Source organism: Pelophylax lessonae (genome assembly GCF_965119305.1).
Source record: "Pelophylax lessonae genome assembly, chromosome: 1".
NCBI lineage: Eukaryota > Metazoa > Chordata > Amphibia > Anura > Ranidae > Pelophylax > Pelophylax lessonae.
In genome coordinates, this window is record NC_138768.1 from 728,239,906 (window position 1) to 728,264,333 (window position 24,428).

Here is a 24,428-nt window from a genome sequence, read left to right on the forward strand (position 1 = left end):
CCTTCTGCCCGGGAAAAAGCAAACAGCTCCTTCCAGTCTGTGTAAGACAGACGCTGGCTGCAGTTTGTTGGAAACTGCACTGCATCGGTTGGTGAGCCTTGGGGGTCCCTCTCTCTCTCTCTGGGATCGAGAAGCAGGTACTCTGAGGGGCGCTATTGCGCTAGGGGGAGACACACAAAAAGAAAAAAAAAAAAAAAAAGTTTTTTTGTTTATTGCTGGCAAAAGTGTCCTGTATTAACATGGACCCTGCCACTCATGTATCTCCTCCGGATCCCCTCGAGGGGTCTGCGGGATCCTCCAGCACCCCATTGACAATTGAATCTTTGTCAGCCATTATGGAAACTTTTGTGTCCCGGGTGGAAGTGGCTTGTCAGGGACAGGGCGCAAGAAAGCGACCCCCGCCTAACCCCTTATTATCTGAAACCTCGGATTCAGACTCTGAGCCTATTTCTGCAGTTGCAGGTACTTCATCTGGTATTGGTGTCTCGGGTCCTGTCTCTTCAGACAGTGAGGAGGATGTTTCGGCATCTGCCATAGCCCGAGAGGAAGCGTTGGTAAACGCACTCATTGTATCTGTTCAAGAGACTTTAAGGTTACAGGGTATTCCATCAGAAATAGCTGAAACTGAGATCCCTTTTGGGACTAAAAAGCGCATCAAAGTGGCAAAGGTTTTTCCATTGCCCAAATGTTTTGGCAATCCAATCGATGAAGAATGGCGTCTGCCAAAACGCACTTTTAATATTTCCAAACGCATTGACAGGCGTTATCCGTTTGAGGAAACCCTTATTAAGAAATGGACAGAACCACCTGTGGTGGATTCACCAATTGCTAGATTGAATAAAGCCACGGTTATTCCTTTAGAAGACGCTCCGTCTTTTAAAGATCCAGTGGATCGCAAGATAGAAGCTATGTCTCGCACCATGTTTTCCTTGATTGGATCAGCTTTCAGGCCAATAATTGCTATTGGTCTGGTTTCGCAGGCTGTAACTGAATGGACCAAGTGGTTACGCCGGGACTTAGAAGAAGTCCCTCAGGCGGTATCAGATTTGTTGGAACAAATGATACAGGGGTTACAGTTTGTATGTGATGCGGCGTTAGACGCCACTCCATTAATGGCGCGAGCATCAGTCTCAGCAGTGGTTCTCAGGCGTACACTGTGGCTAAAAGGTTGGATAGCCGACCAAGGTTCCAAAAAAGCATTGGCTAATATCCCCTTTTCAGGAGAACGTCTATTTGGAGCCAACTTAGATGAGATCATTAAGGATCTCGCCGGTGGAAAAAGCACCTTTTTACCGCAAAATTTTAAAGGTAGAGGAACTCGTCAAAGACGAGGGCCTTCTTTTTCTGCTCACAAGAGGTTTTTTCGTCCAGCGGGTGAAAAAACTAAGTCCTCCAAGGTTCCTACAGGAGGCGTCAGGGGTCGTTGGTCGGGCAAGCAAAAGCCCGCCCCCTCCAGACCTGAAGATAAACCATCCAAAGCCTGAAGGTGCGCCCCCACCCATAACTGGGGTGGGGGGACGTCTTCGCCGGTTCCCGGATCCATGGCTTTCCAGAATCCCGGACAAATGGGTTTGCGAAGTCGTAAAGTCAGGGTACAAGATCGAGTTTCGATCTCTCCCACCGGCGCGATTCTTCCCTTCCAATATCCGACTATCTCCGGATCATCTAGAAGATCTGCGGAGAGCAGTCACAGATCTACTACAACAAGGAGTGGTAGTCCACGTTCCTTGGACAGAACGGTTTCAAGGGTTTTATTCAAACCTGTTTACAATACCCAGGAAAGAGGGCAAAGTGCGTCCAATTCTGGACTTAAGAGCACTCAATTCTTTCGTCAACATAAGAAGATTCAGAATGGAGTCCATTCGCACGGTAGCAGCCTTCCTGCATTCAGGGGATGTCCTAGCGTCCATAGACATCAAGGACGCCTATCTTCACATTCCCATTTTCGCAGGACATCAGCGTTTTCTACGCTTTTCCGTAGAGGAGAACCACTATCAGTTTGTGGCGTTACCTTTCGGTCTCGCCACGGCTCCGCGGGTCTTCACAAAGGTGTTGGCCCCAATGTTGGCACTTCTGCGCCAAAGAGGTATATCGATTCTAGGTTACCTAGACGATCTTCTGCTTCATGCAGAGTCTCCTCAGACCTTGCTACAAAACATAGAAATTACTATGATTTCTTTACAGGAATTCGGGTGGCTGGTGAACCAGCAAAAGTCTTTTCTGGTTCCCACCCAGAGGCTCGAATATCTGGGTCTAATTCTAGACACAGTCAGGACAAGAGTGTTTCTTCCGGTAGGGAAACTTCGAAAGATTCAATCAGCAGTCCAGTTGTTACTGTCCAACAGCTGGTCTTCCCTTCGGACTTGCATGAGGGTTCTGGGGTTGATGGTGGCTTCATTCGAAGCAGTCCCATTTGCCCAGTCCCATACCCGAATTCTTCAGCAAGAGATTCTCCTCAGATGAAATCGGAATCCGGAATCCCTGGACAATCAGATACGATTGAGCAAACAGACCAGAGAGTCTCTGGTTTGGTGGCTTCGGTCTCCAATGCTCAGCCAGGGAAAGTCATTTCTGCCAATATATTGGACGATAGTGACCACGGATGCCAGTCTATCCGGATGGGGAGGAATTCTCGGTCAATTATCTGCCCAGGGACTTTGGTCCCCGGAAGAATCCAGATTACCGATAAATGTATTGGAACTGAGAGCGATCAGACTTTGTCTGATTCACTGGACCGAGCAGCTCCAGGGCAGCCCGGTTCGGATCCAGTCGGACAATGCCACGGCCGTGGCTTATGTCAATCACCAGGGGGGCACCAAGAGTGTCCGAGCGGCCAAAGAAGTGGCTTGCATTCTTCGCTGGGCGGAACGATTTGTTCCAGCAATCTCTGCGGTGTTCATTCCGGGGGTGGAGAATTGGCAGGCAGATTATCTCAGCCGTCAGACCCTGGATCAGGGGTCCCTCCATCCAGACGTTTTCCACCAGTTGTGCCTACGGTGGGGCACCCCGGATGTGGATCTGTTGGCATCACGATTCAACAGGAAAGTTCAGAGATTCGTGGCTCGCTCCCGCGATCCTCTAGCAGAAACCGCAGACGCACTGATCGCCCCGTGGGGGCAATACCAGCTAATATATGCCTTCCCTCCTCTCGCGTTACTGCCAAGACTTCTTCGCAGGGTAGAGGAGGAAGGAATCCCAGTAATCCTGGTAGCTCCGGACTGGCCTCGTCAAGCTTGGTACGCCGACATGGTCAGACTGGTGGCGGACGTCCCGTGGAGACTTCCTCTCAGAGAGGATCTACTGTCTCAGGGACCGATCTTCCATCCTGCTTTACGATCGCTGGCTTTAAGGGCCTGGCTATTGAGACCCAGGTGCTGAAGGACAAAGGTTTGTCAGCTTCAGTTATTCCTACTCTAGTTGAAGCAAGGAAAGCGACTTCCAGAAAGATTTATCATCGCACATGGAAGTCCTACATTGCATGGTGTGAACCTTTGGGGTTCCGTCCTCGGTCTTATTCGATTAGTCGAATATTGGCTTTTCTGCAACAAGGGGTTGAGCAGAAACTGGCCTTGAGTACTATCAAGGGTCAGGTCTCAGCATTAGCCATCTTCTTTCAGAAGCCTTTGGCTACTCATTCCTTGGTGCGGAATTTCATCCAGGGGGTGCGACATCTGGCTCCGCCAGTGCACGCGCCGTTACCCCCCTGGGATCTTAATTTAGTGTTGTCGGTTCTTCAGAAACCTCCCTTTGAAGATATTAGGGAGATTCCTCTACCCACGTTGTCCCAGAAGGTGGCCTTCTTGGTGGCTATTACTTCTGCACGCAGGGTGTCAGAGCTGGCCGCATTATCTTGTCGTTCACCATATCTGGTGGTTCATAGAGATAAGGTGGTTCTTCGTCCGAATCCATCCTTCCTACCAAAAGTGGTTTCAGAATTTCATCTGAATGAAGAAATTGTATTACCTTCCCTGTGTCCTAAGCCCAGTCATCCTCGGGAATTTGCTTTGCATTCCTTGGATGTGGTCCGGGCGATCAGGGTATACTTGAAAACGACAGACTCGTTTCGCAAGACGGATTCACTTTTTGTGATCCCAGATGGACCCAAAAAGGGGTTGCCTGCATCTGCCGCGACCATTTCCAGATGGATCAGACAGATGGTAGTGCAGGCTTATTCTATTAAGGGTCGGGAGCCCCCGTTCCCTGTTAAGGCGCACTCCACTCGGGCACTTAGTGCGTCATGGGCCTTTCGCCATTAGGCGTCAGTGGTCCAGGTGTGCAAGGTGGCTACCTGGTCGTCGGTGCATACCTTCTCTAAACATTCTAAAGTTGATGTAATGGCATAGTCTGATGCCTCATTTGGCCGCAAGGTTTTGCAGGCCGCAATTTGAGGAGACCAGTGGTCTACCTCGAGGGTTTTTTCCGTTGGAAAATTTTTCTTTAGTCTCATTCTTTGTTTATAATGAGCCTTTAAAACTTCTAGTTTGGCACCGGTTGGGCCTACTAGATTGGATTTGATTTTGTCAATCCCACCCCTCATTTGTGGCACTGCTTCTGGATGTCCCAGCTCTTGAGAATCAAGAAGACTACGTCTGTCAATGAGCGATAGAGAAAAATGGATTTTTGTAAGAACTTACCGTAAAATCCTTTTCTCTTAAGCTCATTGACAGACGTAGTACCCGCCCCTCTATCATTGAGTTGGGTTGGGTTAAATTCTCTGTACTGCTTTAAACAGAACTGATTCCCTGTAGCAGAGAGAGGGAGGATATACCCTCAGGGACTGCCCCCTAGGGTGGAGCCAGAACGTTTTGTCATTCTGCCTAGTCCTACTCCTGCGGAGACAACATAACCCAGCTCTTGAGAATCAAGAAGACTACGTCTGTCAATGAGCTTAAGAGAAAAGGATTTTACGGTAAGTTCTTACAAAAATCCATTTTTTGCCTTTAATTTTATTTTAAACTGAATGGGTTATTTTGCAAGGTGATTGTTTACAATCACTTTAATTCACCTGAACATCTCTTCTACAGTCAGAGCTCTCTGTTGCATTTAGCAGATAAAATTCTGTTTCTGTTAACTTTGGAAACAATTTAGAAGTAAAGGTACCCATCTCCAAATCAATTCCTTTAATCCTGATGAACCCCTTTGTATCCAAGGTAAAGGTAGTTTATTGGGGCCTTGAATTCTCTACCCCAGTTACAGAGTAAACGCTGCTCCTTCGAATACTAAACTCTGCTACCTGTCATTCAGTTAAATGTCAGATGCTCTTCAGTCACTATAGTTCTAGCTTCATGCATGGTTCTGCCAAGTCTGTATAGGACTATTACACCTTTTTTTTTTAAGGTTTTTCTTGGTACTTAATTATTTTGTAAAATTAAATTCTACTTTTTTGGGGGTTGATTACCTATATTTCTAAGGAATAAAGTAAACTTCACAGCTTCCGCTCTGAAAACTGGCCTTTATATATTCCAGTCACTATTTATTTCCCGTGTGCTAAGGAGGAGGACCTATCTGTTAGTCACATGATCAATCTCAGTGAGCCAATCACTTGAGCAGGGAATTGTATTTGTCAATTTGGCATCATCACAAGGAATCAACGTTTGATGATTTTGGATTTTTTTTTAAAAAATCTTAAGTGATGACTGATAGAGAAAAGGTTTTTGAAGTTTAACCATGAGTAAAACCCACACACCACATGAATCCATAGGGCATGGGCTGTCATTACAAAACTTTTCTAAACAAAAAAAAAAACTGTCGCTTTCAAGTTCTCTTGGTCTCTTCTTGGCCAAACCTATTCTCAGCCAGAAAATTGTTTAAGGTCACTAGACAATACAGAGAACCTTCTGTTAAATTCAGACCCTATCTATGCATTTAATCCTAACATTTTTTATTTGGGCCCTTTAATTGGCCTTGAGAAATGATTGACAAATTAAAAAACCTAAAACTATGACAATGATGCAAAAGAAAGCACTGCTATTGGCACACGCCCTGTAGTGCCACAATTGCAGTGCTAGCTTGCACCCTCTGGAACCCCCATCCTCTGAAAATACTGACCAACCCATTCTGTATTTACATAGGGTAAGTGCTCTGGCCATCTAACAGCACTTGGCATTGGGTTGCTCAGACTTCAGGCGCATGGATTAGGGTTAGGGAATATGCATGCTTCCCCTGTATCCTAGAAGTTAGGGATTTTAGAGGTATCCAGCCTGGCGGGGCAGGCACTGTAAAGGTGAAATCTGGGACATTTGGATGCTAGAAAGCCACCTGTATCTCACTGGCTTACTTTAATGTCATTCCTTTGGCTAATTCAGAATCATAGAGCATGACCACTTTCAGTAATTTTATTTTTTGTTTACAATAATTGAACTGCAAACGAGAAGAAACGTACTACTAGTATATCATCCGTGAATGATTTGCAGCATTGACAAGAGATCGTTTTGCTTTTTTTTTCTTTCAATATTTTTTTCTTTTACTCTTTATCAATGAATGCGTTTTGAAGTATCCACAAAAAAGGACGTTACTCAGTGTTTGCACCAGCGACTTTGTCTCCACTTGTTTACCTTTCATTTAAAACTCCTTTTGTTGAAGTGACTATTGCGCTTTTGTAGTTTGTGTCATTTTAAAATGCTAAATGTACCTTGAAAAAGTGGTTGCAGAAAGTCTTTTTAGACTGAGCAAAGCAATTTACTATCTTTAGACGTGGTGTATATCATTTTTTTTTTTTTTTTTCAATCCTGTCCTGATTTTACTTTAAAAATGATGTTCTATTTGTTTAGTCGCACACAAGACTTTTTTTTTTTTCTAAGGTTACAGAATTTGCATTTTAGAACTTAGTCTAAGCAAAAACCTTTCATAAGTTGCTAAATATTTTAGAAGACTTTAATGCAAGTCAGGTCAGGCTATCGAAGTCCTTCATCCAGCTTCCAGGTCAAGTAAATCTTTACACAAGAGCACATACCTTGCCATACCACCGTGCCTCAGTGATGGAGCCCTTTATGGCAAGCTGTACCCTGTAAGGCTAACTGTAACAGTGCTTGACCCTGGTGATTGACCGCTCAGGAACCTAGCTCTGTCAATTCTGTGTATGGGGGTGTTGGAGTGTCATCTGTAAGGCTCCATTCACACCTGGGTGTTTTTTGAGCGTTTTTCAGCTCCAAAAACGCTCAAAAAAAACGTTCCAAAACGCCCAACAAGTAAAACCCCATTCATTTAAATGGCCCCTGTTCACATCTGAGCGTTTTGCAAAATGCCTGTAGCTGAAAAAAGTACATGAGCTTCTTTTTGGGCTGATTACCAGCGTTTTTGATGTCAATGCCTGCCTCCAAAAACGCCAGAAAAAAACGCCTGAAAATCGCGGTTAAAATCGCGGTAAAAGGCGCGCGAAAACGCTACGCGCAAGTGTGAATGCAGCCTAACTTAAGCTGGCCATAGATGGAGCAGTTTTGTTTGTGTTGTGTTTTGTTTTTAGAAAATCGCTGGATTCCCCCATAAGTCAGTTTTGATGGGGGGAATCCCTCCTGCGGAGCTATTCTCTTGTGAGGTGAGGAGCCATCCCGGCCAGGAGAACACTGATTGCTGGCAATAATCTGACAGGCTGGGTGTGTCATTGATTGATGAATCCATTTGGGTACAATCAGCCTGCCCATACATGGAACGAATCTTGCCCAGGTTTACTTGATTGTTCTGGGTTTGCCTTAAGCCTCCATTAGCAGTATGGAACTTCATTATCCTCGCTACCATAAATGATTTAATGCTTCAATAAATCTTAGTTCAGGATCCATTTGTTATCAGGGTTGGTGCAGCTTTCTGAACTCGCTAAGTTGAGATTATTTCCTATTAGTTTTAACGCAGCAAAATTACAAACAGCCATAAACTTTAAATAGCAGCGTACTAGTATGACCTTTTCCATATTTTCATTAACCTGTTTGTCTGAGCACCTACAACTTTTACTAATCCCAGTCCTCTACATAATGCAAATCAGAAAACATCTGTCTGGCATCATCCTCTTGGTGATTCTGCTTGTGCCAGTCAGGCCTGCTCTGTCTTGAATGAATTCTTATCCAGCTCTCCAGCCTCCTCCCGAGTAAATCTCAATAAGACAGTTCATTTAGCACGCTCTGTTACTGCCGATTGCATTTGATTGATTTTTATCCTTGTATATCAAATGCTGACAAGCTTTTCTGCTGTGAGTTTTCATCTAAACTAGTTTGCAGCTTAATCATTTTTTTTTTTTTGCAGATTTATGCCTAAAAAAAAAAAATTTAATATCAAACATTTAGATAGATATTTGTGCCATTGAGTGTTTTACAGTAAGCCATTCAGTTTCTGTATTTCCACCAGTCTGACCTATTCCAATGAAGGAAGTGCAGTGACATTCTAAATTTCTTAAATACTCCCAATTGCCTGATGTGTCTTGTAAAGGGTTTTGAAATATTCATCAAATGAAATTAAAAAGAAAATGTGAGTTGAGTCTAGGAAACCTTGCAAACATTTCCTCCCACAGCTCTGCTCTACAGGAACTTTATGATGCTGATATTAAGTCAAATTCAGCTGCTTAAACCCCGTACAAATGTACAGAAATTCAGAGAATTCAGCGGAATTGCCGTACATGTGTACTCCTCTCTGTTCAACAGAAGTCGGTCTAACGGCCATGCTGGAAAACCAGTATTGGATTTGTTCTTGCAGCCAACGACCTGTGTAATTCTAATGGGTTATTATCAGTATCATGGCTGGGGAGATCAATGCATCTGCATCACTTGTGTGGTTCTGTGTTTTTACCGCAAACCACAAATAAATCTAGTATACACTGCCAGGTTCACCCTGGAATGGACTCTGTCCCTGCGCAGTCAAGTTTTGCAGCCAGTTCCTTTAAATGGGCTGCAAAAAACACTGGAACATAGAAAAGCACTACTATTTCAGAAAGCACTGCACCAAACTGCATGGTACTGTGGTACCATGCAATATAGTTCCCCTGAAGTGTGCTGCATTTGCGAGATACGTTTCAAGGTGCCATAACAATTGGCACCCACATCCTCTCTCAAATGCAGTGCATTCACCTGTGGTGTGGGAAACGTACACGGAACATGCCTTTCCCGCAGTGTTTTTATGTGAAACCACCTTCAGTTTTTTTTAAATTATCTGTTGCTGTAAAACAATTATTGAGCTCATAAAATGTTTCTGCTGATCATTTTAGTCTTAGTGAATAATTAGTGCAATTACTGTTTGCAGAATTAATTCATGTAGGAGTGCTGAACGCCGCTCTCCTCCCACCTCTTCATATGACATTGGAATTCCATTCGCTTTTAAGAGATTTTATTTTGTGCCTCCGCGCAGGAAGTGTTGTTAACTGCTCCTCTGTGGGACACAAAAAACAGTTATCTAATAGGGTTTATAATCCTTCTCTATGCCATATAACGCACTTTTTTTTTTTTTTGAGGTTTTTAACTTTTACTTAAAAACCTCAAATCGTGAGCTGCCTTTACACGAAACACCACATTGCAATGCAGCACAAAACTCAGATTTTTTTTTTTAAAGCCCGTGGTTTGTGAAACACGCTCAAAAGACTTAACACCCGGTGCATAAAAAAGTGCACACACGCAAACGTGAGACACACAAAGTGCACAAGGCGTACACATGGCCCTCCTCCGAAGAGGAAGGGCCCTGACCCTGATACCCCGGGGCGCGAAGCTCCTGACAGGCACTGAGGTACTCACTTTGCTCCACCCAGCCGAAGCCGGGCGGACCCCATTCTTCAGGGGGACTGCCGAAACAGCCCACCCCGAGTACTAGGTGGGGCTCCCCCGAAGGGAGACCCCATGAGAGGGGGCGAACTAAGCCAAAAGGCCATATCCACCCCCTCCCAAGACTTTCAGGGCAGGCCCGAGGACCTACGCCATACTCATCGTGCAAAGTGCTTAACCAAAAAAAACTCTGGGCACATACAACAGGCATATCTATATGTTTTTAAATTCTATGTTAGCGGATCAGAGTCTTAATAGTGATTTCTCACTCTTTTTGTAAGGTTAGGGAGAACTGTGTTTCTTTTTTTTTTTTTCCCCTACAATACCACCAGGCACTTCATTATTGGCACATAATGATAGTACTTTACAAGGTAATGTAGCTAGATCCTTGAAGACAAATATCTGCTCATTATGGGATGTCTAAATAAGGGACAAAAGGATAATCTTTACGATTTCTGATCTCTGTGCAGCAGGAAAACCCATGCATTCTTGTTGTCTTTTGTTTTTTTGCCTTTATGTATAGCTAACTATCTCCTGCTGTAATAGCTAATGGCATTTGGGTGTTGGCTGGAGCAAAGAGGTAGAATGTTTGATCGTGAATCCCTGACTTGCATATTAGTATACACTGGTTACATGGCATATTGTCGCATTTCAGCACCAGTTAAACAATAGTTTTTCTGTTTCAATGTTTTTATTGAAGGTTAACATACAAGTAGGTTATCAATACAGCCATAAGCCCTTGATAACAGAAAATTGAGCTTGCTACCCAGGCGAGACACAAATCGAAAAAGCCTACATTAACAACGTATACAGTAAGTGCAGAAAACCCAATTATTGAAGTTTAAAAAGGGAGACACCAGAGAAAAATCAAGGAACAAGGGAATGTGTACTTGTATAAGGACACTGAATTTCAAAAGCGCCAACTTCCCTAAACTGCGCTCTTTGCTAGACAATATCAAATGGGATAGAACCTTGGGAACAAAGAACACCAAGGAAAAATGGGAGAGCTTCAAGAAGATACTTAACAAAGGGATTGGCCAGTGCATTCCAAAGGGGAATACATTTAAAAGAGCAAAAAAAAAAAAAACCCTGGGTGGCTAAACTCCAAAATAAAAAGGCATATTAATACTAAAGAAAAGGCCTTAAAAAAATACAAGGCTGAGGGGTCATTGGCAGCAATTCCAACATTACATTTCTTATTGCACTCTTTGTAAAGGCGGAATCAAGGCAGCTAAAATAGAACACGAGAGACCTATAGCGGAAAAGTAAAAAAAAAAAAAAAACATTCTTTAAAGCCTCGTTCACACAATCAGATTATCGAACGATCTGTCGTCCGTTTTTTGTTGGCATGCTAGTCTCCTGTTGAAAGGGAAGAGGTTACTTTCAGATGAAAATTCCCGTACGACAGAATTCTACTGCAGAAGTGATGTCATGTGTTGAATTGTTTTGTATGTGTTCTTTCTTTGCTGAGCATGCCTAGTCTTGCTCTTAAGATTTGTTTCGGACAAAAACTGTACTAATTAAATGAAAATCGGAATGTTGACGTACGATAAAAATTGTATAGCCTGCACATCCAGTTTTTGTCGTACGAAAATTCGTAATCTGCTGTCGAAAGCACTATACTAACAATCCGAAAATCGGCAGAGCATTCGTCGGACGAAATTTCCCTTCCGATTTTCGCATCGTGTGTACGGGACTTAAGTATATAAATAGTAAGAAAGCAAGACCAGAACACATTGGCCCCATAAAAGACGATGAAAGAAATCTGGCCACAGAGGACAGAGAAGGCGAAAGTGCAAAATTTCTTCTCTTCAGTCTTCACAAAAAATTGGGGGGCTACAGTAACCCAGCTTGTAATGTTAAATTAAATAATACACCTCAGGAAGTACCCCCATGGTTAATAGAAGATAGACTTGGAACTAAACTAGAGAAACTTAACATAAATAAATCACCGGGACCGGATGGCTTGCACCCGAGGGTTCTTAAAGAACTCAGCCAGGTGATAGCCAGACCGTTATTCTTGATCTTTACGGATAGTATACAGACGGGAATGGTGCCAACTGATTGGAAAAAAGCCAACGTGGTACCAATATTTAAAAAAGGGCCGAGATATATCCCAGGTAACTATAGACTGGTCAGCCTAACATCAGTAGTCTGCAAGACTTTGGAGGGTGTGTTAAGGGACTATATACAAGACTTTAGTAATGAAAACTGAATTATTAGTAGTAATCCGCATGGATTCATGAAAAATCGTTCTTGCCAGACGAACCTATTAACCTTCTACGATGAAGTGAGTTGCCATCTAGATAAAGGAAGGCCTATGGATGTGGTGTATCTGGACTTTGCAAAGGCATTTGATACAGTTCCCCACAAACGCTTACTGTACAAACTAAGGTAGGTAGGTATGGACCATAGGGTGAGTACCTGGAGAGAGAACTGGCTCCTGGGGCGAGTCCAGAGGGTGGTGATAAATGGGGAGTACTCGGATTGGGCAGGTGTGAGAAGTGGGGTCCCCCAAGGATCTGTTCTGGTACCAATCCTGTTTAATTTATTCATAAACTATCTAGAGGAGAGGATATCGAGCACAATCTCGGTATTTGCGGATGATACTAAATGAAGCAGGGCAATAAAATCTATGCAGGATGTGAAAACCTTACAAGCAGACCTGAACAAAATGAGGTGGGCAACTACACGGCAGATGAGGTTTAATGTTGAAAAATGTAAGGTAATGCACTTGGGTGTCAGAAACACGAACGCAAGTAACTCGCTAGGGGGGGAACCTCTGGGTGAATCGAAGATGGAAAAGGACCTGGGGGTCCTAGTGGAAAACAGGCTTTGCAGTGGCATGCAATGCCAAGCCCCTGCAAGCAAAGCCAGCAGAATACTGACATGTATAAAAAAGGGGATTCACTCCAGAAATAGAGATTATTCTCCCACTTTACAAGACTCTGGTCTGGCCACATCTGGAATATGCCGTCCAGTTCTGGGCACCGGTCCTCAGGAAGATTTTGCTAGAACTGGAGAGAGTCTAGAGATGGGCAACAAAAATAATTAGGGGAATGGAGGACATCAGCTATGAGGAAAAGACTGCAAGCATTGAATTCACTCTGGAGAAGAGACGCTTGAGAGGGGATATGATATCAATGTACAAATACTGTGACCCTAGCATAAGGAACAAACTTTTCAGAGAAAGGGAATACAATAAGACACGTGGCCACTCACTAAAACTAGAGGAAAAACGGTTTAACCTTAAAATATGTAGGGGGTTCTTTACTGTCAGAGCAGTGGTATGAGCAGGGAGCATCGATAGTTTAAAAAAACTATTAGATGGGCACCCTAAAGACCACAACATAAAGGGATATACAATGTACGGTTAACAGCAAACACACACACACATCATGGGTTGAACTGGATGGACTGATGTCTTTTTTTTCAACCTCACTATGTACGGTATCTCTTCAGATGCTAAACGTCTACTCGTTGATCATGACCCACGAGAGATAACATTTCATCAACGTTAGGTCCACCACTGGACTCTTTCATACTGTTGCAATCGCAATTTTAGCTGCTAGGAACAAAAAATATGTTTGGAGCTGAGTAGATTGGGAACTCTAGTTTTGGGTTCAGTAACCACTTCCTGACCACCCGCCGCCTATTAACTGCGGCAGGGTGTCTCTCCTGCACAAACGGACGTAGGTCTACGTCGGTCGCGTGGGAAGCTAGGGGGCGAGCGCCCACCCCCACTCGACAGCAGAAGGCGATTCACGAATCTGGCAGCTCAGATTGCCGCCTGACACCCGCGATAGCTCCCCGCTGAGGGAGAAGCACGGGGTTGGCTGTTGTAAACACAGCTGACCGCTCTTCTCCCTGAAATGATCACAGCTCATGTGATCCTTCTATATAGGATCACATGTCTCTATGGTCATTTTACAAGACACCCCCCCCCCCCCCCCCACAGTTAGAATCCCTCCCCTAGGCTCACATTTAACCCATTGGTCACCCATAGGATTAACACCTTACCTGCCAGTGTCATTATTACTGTAACAGTGCATATTTTTAGCCCTGATTACTGTAGTAATGTCACTGGTACCGCCAAAAATGTCAGTTAGGGGTCTGATCTGTCCGCTGCAATGTCGCAGTCCTGCAAAAAATCGCAGATCGCTGCCATTACTAGTAAAAAAAAAAAAATGGCATAAATCTTTCCCGTAGTTGGTAGACGCGATAACTTTTGCGCAAACCAATCGAAATACGCTTATTGCTAATTTTTTTTTTTTAACCAAAAATATGTAGCAGAAAACAAATTGGCCTAAAATGTTAAATTTAGATTTTTTTTTTTTTTTTTTTTTTTTTTTGATTGTCGTATAGCAGAATGTGAAAATATTAAATTTTTTTTTCAAAATTGTCGCTCTTTTTTTGTTTATAGTGTAAAAAATTAAAATCGCACAGGTGATCAAATACCACCAAAAGAAAGCTCTATTTGTGGGGAAAAAAAGGGCATTAATTTTATTTGGATACAGCGTCACACGACCGCGCAATTGTCCGGTAAAATAACGCAGTGCCGAATCACAAAATAGGGCCTGGTCATTAAGGGGGCAAATCCTTCCGGTCTTGAAGTGGTTAAGCAGCACAGTTCTGGGGTTTTTGATAACATTGGTCATGGTCATCATTGAAGATCTGGGCATGAGCTTGTATCCAGTACCATCTGACTTTAGGACATGTCCACCATATGTGCAACACCGTTCCCAATTGCCCACATCCCTGGAAACCGAGCATTTAAACAATAGAGGTTGCATACGACAGGGTCTCGGCCCGAGTCGGAGCGTTCCACTTGGCCGACAGCCCCCCCCAGTTTCGATGGAGAGGGGTTCTGCTTGGAGTGGTGCCTGCCTGGTTCCTAGTATCTTGAGTAGCTGTCCCCATTCTCCCCCCTGGACGGTTTTGGAGTGGACGTGGGCCCCTCCTTGGGACAGTCAGACTCCCGGGTTCCCCTCCTTCCCGCAGGCACCCCCCCCCCTCATCACCTGGTTCTGACTCCTGGATCATTTCACTTTCTGATCGCTGAACATGTAGTGCAGATTATCCTGGTGGCTGCAGGTGCTTGTCTCTCCGGGTGGTGTCTGGTGGGGTCCTCTCCCTCTCTGCTGAGGATCCCTGGTGCTTTGTGCCTGGCGACCGGGTGGTGCTGCCAGCGTGGTGGGGGTTGTCCCTTAGCAGTGTTACTCTTTTTTGCGGGGTCCCCCTGGTGACTCATGGAGTCTTTTGGAGCAACTTTCCCCACCTGATCTCCCTCTCTGAGGCTGCGGGGCCCTCCGGGTCCCAACCATTCATCCATGCACTGACGGCGGTCCTGGAGTCCCTTGTGTCCCGGGTGGAGGTGGCTAAGGGCTAGCAAAAAGCTATGCCGGCTGCAAATGATACCGGGATGATGCATGTAGGTGCAGAGGCTATCCCGGTATACCTACTGAAACCGAAGAACGTACGGGAACGTCCTTGGGTTGGAAGTAATAAAAATAATTTAAAAAAAAACACAAGACTTTACAATCACTTTAAGGCCTCGTGCACATTGGGCGTTTTAACAGATGTTGTTTTTGGCTCTGGTGTTTTTTTTCCGCAGCCATTAAACCCCCTTGCATGTTATCCTATGTGTCCATGCAAACATAGGCTTTAATCAACATTTTTATATCCAGGCATCCCAACCTGCAAAACTAATTTCAGGGAGGTGACAAACTCATTTCAGGAAATTGTCACTCTGCGCGACCTCGCCCCCCCCCCCCCCCCCCCACACTAATTTAACACAATTAGAGGATGATCAAATGAAATGGAATCAGTATACAGAGGTTTACTTCTGAGAGATATTAAAGGAACACTCTAGCAACCATGACCACTTCAGTGATTTGAAGTGGTCATGGTGGTAGGAGTCAGAAACACTGCACATGCTTGGATATTTACACTTATGTGCTGGGGGATAGTTGCACCCCTATCACAAATGACTTAGGCAGCCAGAAAATGTCATGTCCTTATTCATACATGTATGAACAAGGACATGACATATTATGACAAAACACAACTAGTTATTAAAAAACATATTGCAACAATTTACACACGCTAATGCACATACCTTTTCTACTTATTTTGCAGACTGCTGGTGCGGGTTCTGCTGTGACACTGCTGGTGGGTGCTGATGGTCATGATGCTTGAGGAAGCAGCGGCTGCAGTAGAGAGCAGAGCCGCTGCTTCCTGTATGGCTCCTGTCACAGGTGGAGTGCATTTCATATCACTCGGCCTGTGACAGAGCCGGAACTATACAGGAAGCAGTGGCTCTGTCACTGACTGCAGACATCCTAAGGCCCCTTTCACACTAGCGGACCGTTCAGATCCGCCTGTCAGTTTTTCAGGCGGATCTGAACGGTCCCCCCATGCATCTCCTATGGAGCATTCGATGTCAGCGGAGACATGTCAGCTGACGTCCGGTCCGTTAAATCTGGAGGGATGGAAACCCTATTTTCCATCCGTCCAGTGGATCGGATGAGAACGGACAGGCGGTCTGTTCTAATCCGATTCCCCTATAGAGAACAGCTGGGACCTGACAGCTCCATCTCCGCACACATCGCGGAGACAGATCTGCCATCCGCCTGCTCAGCGGGGGATCGGCGTATCGATCCCCCACTGAGAAAAACAGAGTCCGGACTCCCATGTGTGAAAGGGGGCCTAAGTCTCCCGCGGCAGCCAGGAGATCGTACAGCACTTGCAGGTGTCCGTGAGCCACTGGCCAAAGGCGGGAGACAAGGGATGTCTGTATGTATGTATATGTGTGTATATAATATATATATATATATTATATATATATATATATATATATATATATAATATATTATGTGTGTGTGTGTGTGTGTGTGACCTGGCTCTTCCGGATAGGATGCGCGCTGCCACCGACGCGCTGCCGCTGTGATTACACTCAGCCGTGGATGCTGGTACATTGTTTAGTACACATGCAGAACGGCGATCTGCCTTGTTAGTAGGAAAGACCTTGATCCTTCTTGCAAAGCAGAGACAGGGATCTATGCCTTCCCTTAGTAAAAGCACCTCCCCCACAGTACACAAAATTACTAGCTAGGCACATAGTTAACCCTTTAAAGCTCTATAGGGGAAAAAAAAGGGCATACATTTTATTTGGGTACAGCGTTGCATGACCGCGCACTTTTCAGTTAAATTACGGATTGCAAAGAATGGCCTGGTCATGCCTGACCACTACTTAACTCATGCATTTATTTCCTTAGTGAATTTACTTCAACAAAGTTGAGTTATTTACCTCGTGTTTTTGGTTTGTGAGGTAAATAACTCATGAGGTGATAGTGAATTATCATTTTCAGCACCTCCTGAGATAATTGGAGAAAATGTGTCATGTTGTTATCCCATGAGATATGTTTTAGTGAATTGAGCCCAGAGTTAACCACTTTAACCATACTAACATCAAAGCAAAGCTTGGCAAACCAATAGCACTTTGATTTGGCCATCATAAACCCTGTTATCAGAACTAAAACAATACAAATCCTAATCTTCCGGTTAACGCCAGATTAGGTTTTGTATTGTTTTGGTTCTGATAGCAGGGGTTTATGATGGCCAAATCAAAGGGCTATCCGTTTGCCATGCTTTGTTCTGACGTTAGTATGGGTAAAGCGGTTAACTCTGTGGGCTCAATTCACTAAAGAATATCTCATGGGATAATTGAATCACGTGACATATTTTCTCCAATTATCTCATGCTGAAAATGTTAATTCACTATCACCTCATGAGTTATTTACCTCACAAACCAAAAACATGAGGTAATTAACTCCTAAAACTGTGTTGAAGCCAATTCACTAAGGAAATAAATGCATGAGGTATTTAAGGTATGTAATATGGCTAATGTGGAGCCTTTTTGGATCGTTTTTTTCAGCAGTAATACATAGAAATTAATATGGAAAAAAAACGAATTATCGAGGCTGATTTACTTAAAGGAGATGTACAGCCAAAGCTCTTTTGGCTGCACATCTCCTATGTATCACAGGAGTGCAGTTCATTTTGCACTCCTGTGACCCATTTTCAGCAAAGAGCGGGCTGAAGTCCACTCTCTGCAGACGTCACAGAAGTCAGTGCAGGCACCGCGTCATCACAGCCACGGAGTCGGGATCCGTCAGGTGCCTGGACCGACACCCAGCTCAGCCTCTCAGCGAGCCGCTGAGAGCCTGAGCCAGCCACTCCTTCCCCTTTCCACAGCTCGGCACTCCATTGAACAAGGAGGGGGTAGAGCAAGGTTTGATCGCTCAGTTTTCAGTGCAGAGGCCCGAGGGAGAGATGCAGCATCGAACCGATGCTCCATCCACATAGGCAAGTATAAATGTGGAAAAAAGCCAAATCCCTATGCTTTTAAAGTAGGACTAAAGGCAGAACTTTTTTTTTTTTTTTTTTTTTTTTTGTTTTGGATAAAGATTCACCCTCTCTATTTGTTCTGTTTACCATTTTCATCAAAAGTGAAAGAAAATCCCAAATTTTGGGTTGTCCCCAGAAAAGTCACAGAACGGAAATTTTCCAATGGGTACACTAGTTCTGTTGACTTGGGGGTCCCCAAGGGATTATTTTAATTTTGTAGGGATTTCCTCTCCCTTCCAATTTTGGCTATGGGACAGAAGTGAAGGCAAGTCTCCCCAATAGCAAAGCTGTCTTTTTTTTATTTATTGTTGGGGAAAAAAGGGTATTTTATTTAGGTGTGTGTTTTTTAAACTATTTTTATTCAATATTAGACCTTTATAAGATATTTTAATTTGGTTGTTTTTGATACCCCACGAGTGTCTTGTGAAAGCAGCTTCCCTTTGCTGTATTCTCGTCATCTTTTTTCTCCTGTATTTAATGCATTAGCTGCAGGGACCGCACTGACTTGTGAGTTGGCATATTTCTATGGTTTAAACCAATTTACCTCTTTATAAGCACTAAAAAAATGATGCAGGTTTTAATCCTCTTCCACTTTATCCATCCCATCATGTCATGAGATAAAATACCACATGGTTTTATGAGTAAAATGCCTCACATTTTGATGAAATAACTCCTGCTTTATTTTATTAGTGTTTTTTGTGAATTGCAAAAAAAGTATGAAAAAATCTGAGTTATTTTATGTCAGATTTTGAATCTGTGAATGGATCCCTGTATGTGAACTTGTACGTACAAAGGTAAGCTTACAATCAGGCTTACCTGTACGTACAATAAAAACCTGCTGAACATGCTCTGTTTAGGAGATATTTACTTTGGCAGTAGCTGATGATGTTACCCGCGTATGCGCAGTAGGGATGGACTGTTTATCGGCAAAGCCGATATGCACTTTCCCCGATATATCGGAATAGCCCACCAAGGTGGCCAATATTACCGATATTTCGGTAAGTGCTTGTACCGGAGTGATGCCTGCAGCTAGAGGCATCGCCCTGGTACCGGCGTCCATAGCCGACGGTCGGCTGTCTTGTAATGACAACCGATGCGGCTGAGAAGCTGCTCGGCTGTCATTACAAGGAGCAGGAGGGGACGATCCACTGGGAGACCCGGGCACCAGCCTGCACGGCCGCTGAAGACCCGATCAAAGCCGCATTCGGCTCTGATCGGGTCTCCATGCAAAAATGCAGAAGTGATGTCATGACACCACTTTCAGGTACTGGTGCCAGGTTAAAAAAAATGACCGCATTCAAAACAGCCAAACTTGGCCTTTTGAATGCTTTTAAGTGCAGAGAAGGGGGTTGGGGTCCCTCCACAAAAGTACCTGTCAAGTAAAAAAAAAAAAAAAATTGTTTAAATGTACGAAAATATCGGCCAATACGCGATGACCAAAATGTCGGTATCGGCAATGAAAAAACGATATTGGTCGATCCATAATGCGCAGTGATGCTCTTTATTTAGGGTACACAATGTGTAATAGAATGCAAAGCATCGTGCAGCTCCTGCACATGGGAGTGGCGCCATTGCAGCGCGTTTATTCAAACGCCGTAGCCTGTGCACCTGGAAGCAAGACTAGGTGAAGATGGATGCAGCAGGAGATCTTTGTTTGAAAGATAATGCATACCTGCACATTATGAAATAAACCTGCAGAGGGCCCAATTTTTTTTTTTCCACCAGCCCTGGAATGTTTTACCCCCTTAATGACCAGGCCATTTTTTTGCTTTAACTGACAATTACGACGCTGTGCCAAAAAAAATTGATGTCCTATTTTCCCACAATTGGAGCTTTCTTTTGGTGGTAATTTTGGGTTTTTTATTTTTTTGTGCTATGAACAGAAAAAAACGACAATTTTAAAAACAATATTTTTTATTTTCTGCTATAAAACGCATCCAGTAAAAAATCTAATTTCTTCATTGGTTTAGGCCAATATGTATTGTGCTACATGTTTTTGGTTAAAAAATAAAAATCCTAAAATATAGGATAGATTTATGGACTAATGGCGGCGATCAGCAATTTTTAGCGGGACTGCAACATTGCGGCTGACAAATCTGCACGGAGTGCCGGTTCACACTTCTGCGATGCGGGAATGCTTTGAATATGCAGCCTGTTCCCGCATCGCATCCGCACCTCTGGCAGTTCACACTGCCATATGCGATACGCAGGGGGTGTCAATTAAATGTTAACGACACCCCCAGTTTGATCGCATATCGCAGTGCGATCTGACAGTTCGCACAGGATCGGATCGCACAAGTGTGAACCACTGTGCGATCCGATTCTGAGGCGGCTCAAAAAATGCCTCCTGTGTGTCTTTGGTGCAGATGCAGTGCGAATTCAGCCATACAAAGCGTATGGCTGAATTTGCATCCACACAGGAGATCGAATGTAATGAAGGAGCAGTGCGCTCCGAATTACATGCGATCTCCGCAGCCGCAATAATGTAAACCGGCACTCTGTGACACTTTTTGGGGACCGGTGACACCAATATGGTGATCAGTGCTAAAAAAAAATGCACTGTCACTGTGTAAATGACACTGGCAGGGAAGCGGTTAACAGGGGCAATCAAAGGGTTAAGTGTGCTCCTAGGGAGTGCTTTCTAACTGTGGGGGCAATGGATGGACTGGAGGAAAACAGATCTGTGTTTATGCTTGGCAGAAACACAAGATCTTCCTTTTCCTCTGTGACAGAAGGGCTGTCTGCCTTGTTTACATAAGCAGACCGCCGTTCTGCTCTCCTTGGAACGATCGGTGGCCCTGCTGATTGGCTCCCGCTGTGTCAAATCACAGCGGGAGCAGGGCTCCGGGGGCATCCGCGCGTGCCCCAGATCTCGTGCACAAAATCAAGTACATGTACGTCATTTTGCGCAGCCAGGCCGCCCTCCCCCAGTATATATGCGGCAGGCAGTCCGGAAGTGGTTAAGCGATTCCAATGTGTTGTACAAATGTACTCTTATGGATGTTTTGGAATGCAGCGAAGTTTAATTGTAGAAGATAGTCCTGATGGTATCCATATCCTCTAAGAAGGGTCAATGCTGATAGGTGACTCCCATTCTAAAGAATGTCATTGCCGACCTATGAATTCCGAAAAACATGGCTGCCCTATGTCTTCTCACAAGTTTTTGGGGTGACCAGTTCAGATCACGTTTAACCAGTCTTTGAGACGCCTGCAACCACTCCTTTTAACGGGTATTTAGATTGCAGAGGACTGAAGATCTCAAGCAACACAGCCACCCCCAGCAGAGGGCCATTTGTCTTCATTGTAAGTACTATCCCTGGTTTTCTGAACTTAGGCTAAAGTTGGGGCTCGTTCACACACCCATATGCTAAAACAATCCCTTTTGGCGTGCAGGCTGGCGGAGATCATTCAGTCCTGGTGAAGGGGAGACGGAGTGCCTTGCATTTTTACACAAGCCATGGTTTACTTTTTTTGGATTGTCAGAATGATTTCATACATCTCTATGTAGGGCGGTATGTAGGAACAGTCTCTTTTGGCGTGCAGGCTGGCGTCCATTCGGTCCTGGTGAAGGGGAGACGGAGTGCCTTGCATTTTTACACAAGCCATGGTTTACTTTTTTTTGGATTGTCAGAATGATTTCATACATCTCTATGTAGGGCGGTATGTAGGAACAGTCTCTTTTGGCATGCAGGCTGGCGTCCATTCGGTCCTGGTGAAGGGGGAGACGAAGTGCCTTGCATTTTTACTCAAGCCATGGTTTCATTTTTTTTTCTATCTCTATTGAATTGTCAGAATGATTTCATACATCTCTATGTAGGGCGGTATGTAGGCACAGTCACACACAGCCTTCGGGTGAGCTCTGGTCTTTTGCGGAGAGGGCGAAGGGTGGATGCTATTCATAGTAAGAAGCTTTAAATAGCTTCACCACAGGTAAACAGATGTTTAAATTGAGTGCACATCCTGTGACCACGTGCAAGTTCATCTGATGCTGCTAGTAAAGGTAAATGTTGTAGTAAATCACCTGGCACGACTGGCACCTCCCAGGCTGGATTTATTTATCCTGAGGATTGCTGTCAGAGTTTGGTTCTGTGTGTGGCAGGGCGTGTACACAATTGCTACTGTAGTAAATCAGGGCTGGATTTGAGAAATCTACAACCTGGCATTTAAGTGTGGTCAAGCATGCTAAAATTTAGGTGTGACATGTTCTGCAAAGTCCTGCGATTGTTATCCTCTGACAAAGCTTTGTAGGAAGATGAATACGCCCGGCAGGCAGCTGTACAGAGTAAATAGGATTTATTTGGTTTTGACGATACTGAATGGGCTTTATTTGTGTTTTACAAACCTATTTCATGCTTTTAGCAATACAGAGTTCTTGCTTTATGCTTTAGTTGTGTGTCATGTTCCTTTAAACACCTAAATGGCGCTATTTTTTTTTTTTTTTTCTTTCTCTTCGCTTAATATTAATTATTCACTCTTTATCTTTCATGTCTAAAACTGAATACTTCCTTACCCTGATTATTCTACATGTCCTCCATCAGACTCAACTTAGTACACACTATCCATGTTTTTTTTTTTATCATTCAACCCTGTGGGTTGAACTAAAAAAATAAACAGCCCAGATAGGAACCACTGTACTAACAATCCGATGTTAGTATAGCGATCTCCCCTCTGTGCTATTGTGTTCTGACAGGGTGATGCCCCCCCTCCAGAACACTCTGATCAGTGCTCTGTCATTGGTTAGGAGCACTGATGGGGAGCATGTCCACTGCTGGTTTTCCAGCATGCTAGGCCAGCTTCTGTTGGACTGGCTGTCATACACATGGGCCGAATGTCGGACGTTGTGTTTTTTTTTTTTTTAACTGGCCAATGTCTCCTGACATTGGGCCCGTGTGTAAGAGGCTTTAAAGGAGATGTACAGCCAAAGCTCATTCTGCACTCCTGTGTCCCATTTTCAGCAGAGTGCAGACTGAAGTACACTCTCTGCTGACATTACAGATGTCAATCCAGGCACCACGTCATCATGACTGTGGAAGTCGGGATCCGCTAGGTGCCTGGACCGCTAACTGATCCGCTAGATGCCCGGAATGCTACCTGATCGGCCAGGTGCCCGGACCCGACACCTGATCGGCCAGGTGCCCGGACCCGACACCTGATCGGCCAGGTGCCCGGACCCGACACCTGATCGGCCAGGTGCCCGGCCCCGACACCTGATCGGCCAGGTGCCTGGACACCGCTGAGAGCCTGAGCCAGCTGCTTCCCGTCCCTCCGCAGCCCAGCGCTCCAATGAGCGAGGAGGGGGGGAGGGGGGGGGGGAGACCATACATCATCTTTTAGGGTGGTCATTCACTGTACAATCTCTTTACAATCTCCTATTGGATTTACCAAAACTATATAATAGGACGACACCACTAACCTAACCAATCTGCAGCCAATTAGGTTTACCCTTGCACTACTCAGCTGATGGCAGATCTAAAGGAGATTGTACTGTTGCTTTGTATAAAGTATGTATTAATTGACATACACATAAAAACAATTTGCACCTGTACAGAGGTGGATGGTACATTTTCTTTGGCCAGTTACAATTTTGATGGGAAAATTTTAGACTTGAGCAAGAAAAAAAAAAAAAAAAGTCCAGTATGCTGGAAGATTTTATGATTTGTGCTAAATTGTTGCTTCACTGCTTAAGGTGTTGGATGTGTGTGTATGTATATGTGTGTGTGTGTGTGTGTGTATGTATGTATGTGTATATATATATATATATATATATATATATATATATATATATATACTAATATAATAGAATTTTTTTTTTCTTCTGCAACATTGTTTTCAGGCACCCCAGCCAACCAGTACTGCCAGGTTCTCCACCTGCACTGCAGTATTGGTGCAGGTTGGTCAAAAAACAGCATCCCTCCAGCTTGCTGATTGGACTATGAGGCATCTCATGAGTTGTCATGCCCTCCTCTCTTATCCGAGTATTCCTTGTCTGCAAATGTTCGCTGCAGCAGAGTCTGATTGGTTTAGGATGTTGGGCATAGTTAGTTGGCAAGGTTTAATAAAGACATCAGTCCATCTTTCTTCCAGTCTCTTCTGCTGTGCAAGGTATCATAGAAGGCTCCCAAAAAGCCAGATTCAAGTATAGGAGTGATCTATAAAAATGCATTGTTTGTATACAGTATATTTTAATACAGAACTGAATTTTGAAGCTAGATAATGGAATCCTGTTATAACCTGCTTATAACCAGCAGCTGCCAAATCTTCACTACAAATAATGTCTATAGAATA

At 44.2% G+C, this 24,428-nt stretch overlaps 1 protein-coding gene across 1 annotated transcript in view; it reads left to right on the forward strand.

The window, feature by feature from the left end:
* MTUS1 (microtubule associated scaffold protein 1) overlaps window positions 1-24,428 on the forward strand; it is a 338,112-nt gene that overhangs the window by 177,338 nt on the left and 136,346 nt on the right. The window lies entirely within an intron of this gene.